At 33.9% G+C, this 6,504-nt stretch overlaps 1 long non-coding RNA gene across 1 annotated transcript; it reads right to left on the bottom strand.

Annotated features, from left to right (window-relative positions):
- Positions 1-727: 727 nt before the first annotated feature.
- On the bottom strand, positions 728-5,708 carry LOC103883765. The gene is made up of 2 exons (XR_002521601.1): positions 5,255-5,708; positions 728-1,027 (listed from the first exon to the last, which is right to left on the bottom strand). It is a non-coding gene; the product is annotated as an uncharacterized LOC103883765 (long non-coding RNA).
- Between the last annotated feature and the right edge of the window lie 796 nt (positions 5,709-6,504).

The raw sequence follows: 6,504 nt of genomic DNA, 5'->3' as shown, positions 1-6,504 counted from the left end.
ATCACCACCTCTACTTTTGCCTCTGTTACTTGCTGTATTAATTTCCCTGCATCTCAATGTCTTAATCTAGACCATGGAGATAATAATCTCTGACGCATGGTGTATTTGAAAGCAATGGACGGATAATGTGCAGGGCCCCTAGCCAAGTTCACACTGGGTGCTCATCATCCTTTCTGCCATTGAGGTGTCATAACAAGGAGTTATGCTTCCCCTCTCATTTCAAGGCCATCCACTGCAGAATGTCTCCTGTAGCAGTCAGTCCCTTGTGGCAATCTCCCGCATCTCACCCTTTGCCTAATATTAACCTTTATCTGCCTTATCTTGTTCTTTAAAGATTTTGGTCGCATCTAAGAGATAGGGCTGTTTGGACAAAACTAATATAATTTACCAATTGTTTGGATTCATAACTTTCCTAGAAAATAACGTTTTTTTACACTTAACTTCAGTTGGCAATGTCTGTGTTACTCTACCGAAATAAATTTGATGTGAAATATTATAGATGACCTGGCAGGTGTGTGAAAGATAATTTTGGTTTATTGGGTCTTTCCAAGCCCATTAAATGCTGTCAGGTATAAACTATATATGTACATTGTAAATTCTGGTCCAGTATATGGTACATGCACAATAATCAGATAGAATTTTCTTCATTACTTTATTAATAAACCAAACATTTCACTTATGTTGTTATTGGCTTCATGTGAATTTTTTAATATCTTAGGACAAGACATTTATTGATGTGATGTTTACTATTTAATGTAATTTATCAATTGGAAACTCATTAGTTCTAACAGCAAAACAAGCTTTTTGCTTCTCTGATTAAAACGTTCTATGCCACATCTAAGAGGATGAAGCAGAGACAGTGACTCAGAAAGACAGCTGGGTTAGGAAAATATTGCAATCCACAAATGCATGGGCATGAAAATACTTAGAGAAATATGAAGTCCATGACTATTTCCTTCATTAGCATCACAAATGGTTTCTCTGGAATTTGATTGTGGGTAAGAAAGAGTAGTCCAATTTTAATTCCCTAAAAGAGAGAAAAAAATAACAAAAGTTATTTAAATCTCTGCTGAGGATACAACTAAAGAAACACTGATTTTCTTAGCATTGATTGCCCCTTCTTTATACCACATACCTATTCCTTCACTATTACATCTCAAATATGTGATTGTGAGATTTTTACCTCCCCAAATATTAACTATTCAATGATCTTTAAGCTTTATAATTTTAATCTTTTCCTACACAAGTTTAGCATTGGGAAATACCCCCTCAATTAGCATCCCAACATAAGATATCCAACATAATGATGGCATTAATATCCAGAATGTGTAGTGGGTAAGGCATGTGGGGTGAACATAAATTTGGGAAATAATTATAAGACCGTTGAAAATACTTAAAATCAAATTTGTTTCATGCTCTGCACCAATTTCAAAATATAAAATTTTTGTCTTAAGATAGCAAATACAATATAAAGAGAACTGTGTTATGTTATAAAGAAAACTGCCACTGCCACATGCCAGTTATCTGCCTGTGCCTGCAGCATTTTTTTCTAATCTATTTTTCTGAATGTTCAGAATTGCAACCCAGCATCCTCTATTTTACTGAACTCTCAGCGTTAAGGCCTAGTGAATGTGACCTTGCCTTATTTACTTACGAAAATTGCCAATTGGTTATCTTGAACTTTAATGTTCTTTATTCCCAAGTTGGTATAAAGGGAAAATGTTCAGTAATTGATCTTTGAAGTTATTCCAATAGATTACGTATGCTGATTTTATTTTATCGGTTAGCATTTATGTAAATTTTTAAAAATATATATATAGTAAAACAATTAGATCCTGTGTATTTCACATTTAACCAATGCCTACCAGTTTACTAATATCAATTGTTTACATCTGGTATCATTTTTTATTAGTCAGTATCCATGCTTGTTCAATTAAATGTTCTACTATCAAGCATGTTTGTAGATACTAGAAAATATACAAGTGATTTTATTATTTTTAATTCAAATAAATACTATCTACCAAGGTCTCTGAAATTGGTTAATTTCAGATGAATATTCTCAGATAAGTAAAAGTAAAAATTATATCCTAATCTACAGCAGCCTGGACACATTTGGACTTTTGAGTTATTCATGGAATTATAAATAACACAAGTGTAAGCAGCACAGTGCACCTAGTTAAATATGATAATGTGTAAGTATACTTGCTGTGACATTTTCTGAATGGTAGACAATACATCTAAACAATGGGTCTATGTTTTTGTTTTTGTTTTTTCTCTGTATCTGTATCTGTGTCTATCATTGTTAAGGAAGTACATTCAATTTTTCTCCAGTCTAGGAAAGTAGTATTATTTTTCTAAATTACTTGTGATCATCTATACAGAGAGCAAGAATATTTTCTTCATAATATGAAATGCCATTTTGGCCTTTTATTCTTCACAGGGATATTTTCAGGTCACAGAATAATTTTTGAGCAAAACCAAGCACATGACTTTACATATTATTTGTTTAGTGGTCTGTGTGCATTTCTATCATATCTGTGTTCATAATACTTACTAGCTATTAGAGTATGTGTATTTGTTCATTATTGCATCTTCAGCATTCAACCCTTTGTCAAGCCCACAGCAGACTTGAGATAAATGTTTACTCATTGGATGAGTGAATAAATTACTTCAATTGCTGACGCTTTACTTTCAGTTTGTATGGTTGGAGATCTATGACCTCTCTCTACAAATATATTCAGAACATCTTGGTGTTGAACTAGAATTTGAGCTATAATCTTGTGGTACATCTAAAAATGTATCATTTTTCAACATTCATGAAAATAAAGGGCTACTACACCCCAAAGAAAATGAAAAATTTTTTACAAAATTAGAAACTCAAAAGTGTTTTGGGGGCATAAAATATTGCATTAACTTTATTCAAAGTTATCATTAACATGGTTACTCAACCAACAAGTCCAAAGACATTAGAGCATCTTTTGAGTCCTTGTGTGTTGCATGGACCTGCTTGATTTGTCATACAAGTGGATGCAACAAGATTGAAGAAGATTCCAAAATAAAACAAACAAACAAACAAAAAACAAACACAGAGGAAGGATTGGCAGGTAATTGCAAAATTGCAGTACTAAATCAAACAACAGAGAAGCCTCTAGCAATAATTAAACTCAGAGTAGGAGTGGGGCAAAGAGTAAAGCCCTTGTTAGATGGAAAATATTTTTGCATGATACATATTTATGATCTCTAGCAAATTTCACTGATCTGTTGGGAATTAATATCCCTGTTTCCTCTCTTTTTTTGCTTTTATGTATAGCTATCTCTTCTTTATCATAAACACTACAATCTTCCATTCCTCTAGTGCCTGAAAAGTAGCAGCAATGTGCCCTGCAACAGAATCTGCACACTACAGAGGCACTACAAAAACTACCATGAAGAAGCTACATAGATGATCACTGGGTTGTACCTCTCAAGTACTTTCTCAGAAGCCACATCCATATTATTGCTGAGAGTACATGCTTTGCTATAAACCCTAACTGGGTTGACTCCTGGCTCTGCCATTTAGTAGCTGAGAGATTTTGACCAAATTACTGGCAGAGACCTTTGTCTCCTTGTCTATGAAATAAAATAAAAATAGCTACCACTCTGAGAATTTTCAATAAAACCTGTTAAATTTTACAAGGTTAACTGGCTGGTATTTAAGGTGTGCATTATCATGTGCTATCCTGGCCATCTTGAGAGCTGTGTTGATAACTGGCCTCACACAGATCCACCAAATCCTTTGGAAAATCCTGGTGAGGCTGACTCTTAAGGTTAGCAGACTGCAATCTTTACTCAGGTTCCAAAGCAAGGTGGAAAATTACTCATAATACTACATGAAGATGTCTACATATTTCAAGTTAAATCTGCTGTCATATCAGAATATAATTTCATAAAACTAAGCTTAATATCTTTTCTTTTGAACTTTTTTTTTCCTGTTCATTGTTTTTGCCAATATTTTACTTAAAAAGATCAACTTGCTTTCGCGCGTAAGGGATTTCTGGAAAATACATTAGAAGGTCAAGCATATTTTTACAAAAAAAATCCTGAAACAACTAGGGGGCAGTGCTGCCAAATGATAGCTCGAAATCATCATTAGTCAGCTGAGGTGTGAAAAGCCATTTAGATCCAAAAAGCAGATGAGGGATTGTGAAGAAATGTATTAATTAAATTGAACGTCATATGAAAGCCAAATTCATGGTAGATTCAGACCACCATATTTTTCTATGTATGGGAACCTATGAGCCCTGAGTCATCTTTGGCTATTCCTCATTCCCATATTCATGAGGCCCAGCCTCACCTTTGTTGGGGTCTTATTTGGTTGGTAATGTATTTTTCAGCAGCCCTTTCTTTCTCATAATTCCAGTCTTAGTTCAGCTTCTTATCAACTAGACTAATCAATACCTTACTTGATACCAGTACATTTAAAAGATGTTGGCTTTCCAAAATTCAGCTTTCCTCCCCAAGAGGCGTTATAACATACAGTATAACATGCATGAGGGCCTGGCCCATGATGTCAGAAATATCTGTATTTGCAACTTGGTTTCACTATGTACTGCGAGATTTTGGGTAAACTGATTTACCTGGCTTAATCTCAGATTCTCAACCTTAATGATATAATTTTTTAGAACATGCTCTCCCTGAGAATGCACATCCCCCTTCCAATTTCCTTCTTGTTTCTCTGCTTTTTAAATAGACTCCTTGAAAATAGTATTTGTACTGCCATCTCCATTTCTTCACCTCCTGTCTCTCTCTACAGCATACCAACTAGGCTTTTGCCACTACCTGTCTTTGAAAATAGCCTTTGTCCTCCTAACTAATTTTCTGCCTTTTGTTGTAGGCATTGTCAGCCCTTCTCCTCTACTCCTCTCACCTAATCCTTTATCTTCTCCTCTCTCCTCTTCTGTTCCTTTTCTTTCCTTTTCTAGGTAATGTCATTGTCTCTTAACTTTAAATAATAACTATACACTAACACTCTCAAAATCTGAATTCCACTCTAACAAAACATCTTGTGTACTCATAATTTTGAATTGTGACTGTCATTTGAAACTTTACATAACCCACGGGAATTTCCATTTCTGTCCTCTGAAACTTCAAGTCTTTCTTATTTCGATTTATGCTACCACCATCCACTTGCTGCTGCAAAAATAAAGAATAACAACAACAATAAAACAAACAAACAAAAACAGGAGTCATTCTTAATTCCTTTCTTTATACTTACCCTATATCTGATCGCTCTGGTAGAATTCAGTCTGGTGGGCTTTTATCTCCAAAACACATATCCATATTTTTCCCATATATGTCCACTGCTTATGCTGCCAATGTATCTCAAAGAAGACTGTTTTTCTGCATCTACTCTTGTATGCTTTACAGGCTGTTTTCTACACAGCATGCACAGTCTATTAATAGCAGTTATTATATCAGGTCAGTTTTTTTTCTTAAAACCCTCTAATGACTTCCTGTTGTAATTTGAATATGATATAAATTTCATGCCACTGCCTAGAAGGCCCTGCTTGCTTTATATACTCTTTTTAGCTCTTAATTCCTCTCAATACACTTTCTTTCTTAGACGCCATCCAGAAACAGTAGCCTTCTTTCAGTCTCTATAATCACACCATCCAATATGGTAGCTATGAGTCACAAATGACTATGATTACTTAAAGTACAATTACCATATCTAAATGTTCTGATTTAAATTCATTTTGTAAGTCTGAAATATGTAGCATATTTTTAAACCTTAGTATAAAAAATTAAAGTAAAATATTTTCATTAATGTTTAATTTGATTAAATGTAGAAATGCTTTTTAGGGTACATTACATAAAATAAGACAAAATTTAGTATTATTGTAATGGAACCACTTTTATTTTACTCTTTAAATGTCTAACAAATTTAAGGCTACATATGTGTCTTGTATTGTATTTCTAGTGTACCACATACTTCTAGAACAGACTAAACTTCTATCTCAGAAACTTTGTAATTTTTCTTTCTGGTTATCTTTTCTTTTTAATATTCTCTCCCAAAAAGCTCAATTTATTGTTTGTTCACCTCTCAGATCTCAACTCAAATTACATGGCCTCAAAATATTCTTGATTGATCATCCTACATAAAATTTACCAGCTCCCAGCTTCCCAGTTCTACCGTACTTACTCTTTGTAACATTTCTTATTTCGTTTCATTCTTAACCCTTCCAATTCTTTGGAATTATTAGTTTGGTCATGTATAAGTTCAGCAAATGGAAGGATATTGTCTACCTTGTCAATTTCTGTGTCCTAGGATTCTATCATAGTCACTGGCAAACTGTAGACACTCAATTTATAGTAATTGAGATACTGAATAACTCGCTGGCTAACTGTCTACAATACTGTCATTTTAACCTCCATTTTCACTTACCCCATACCTAGCAGGTTTTTTTTTTTTTTTTCTGGGATTATAAAAAACAATTTCAGTTGGGGAAAAAATAAACTAGGATA

The sequence above is a fragment of the Papio anubis genome, chromosome 6 (genome assembly GCF_008728515.1).
Source record: "Papio anubis isolate 15944 chromosome 6, Panubis1.0, whole genome shotgun sequence".
Lineage (NCBI taxonomy): Eukaryota > Metazoa > Chordata > Mammalia > Primates > Cercopithecidae > Papio > Papio anubis.
This window is presented reverse-complemented; position numbering and strand designations above follow the sequence as displayed.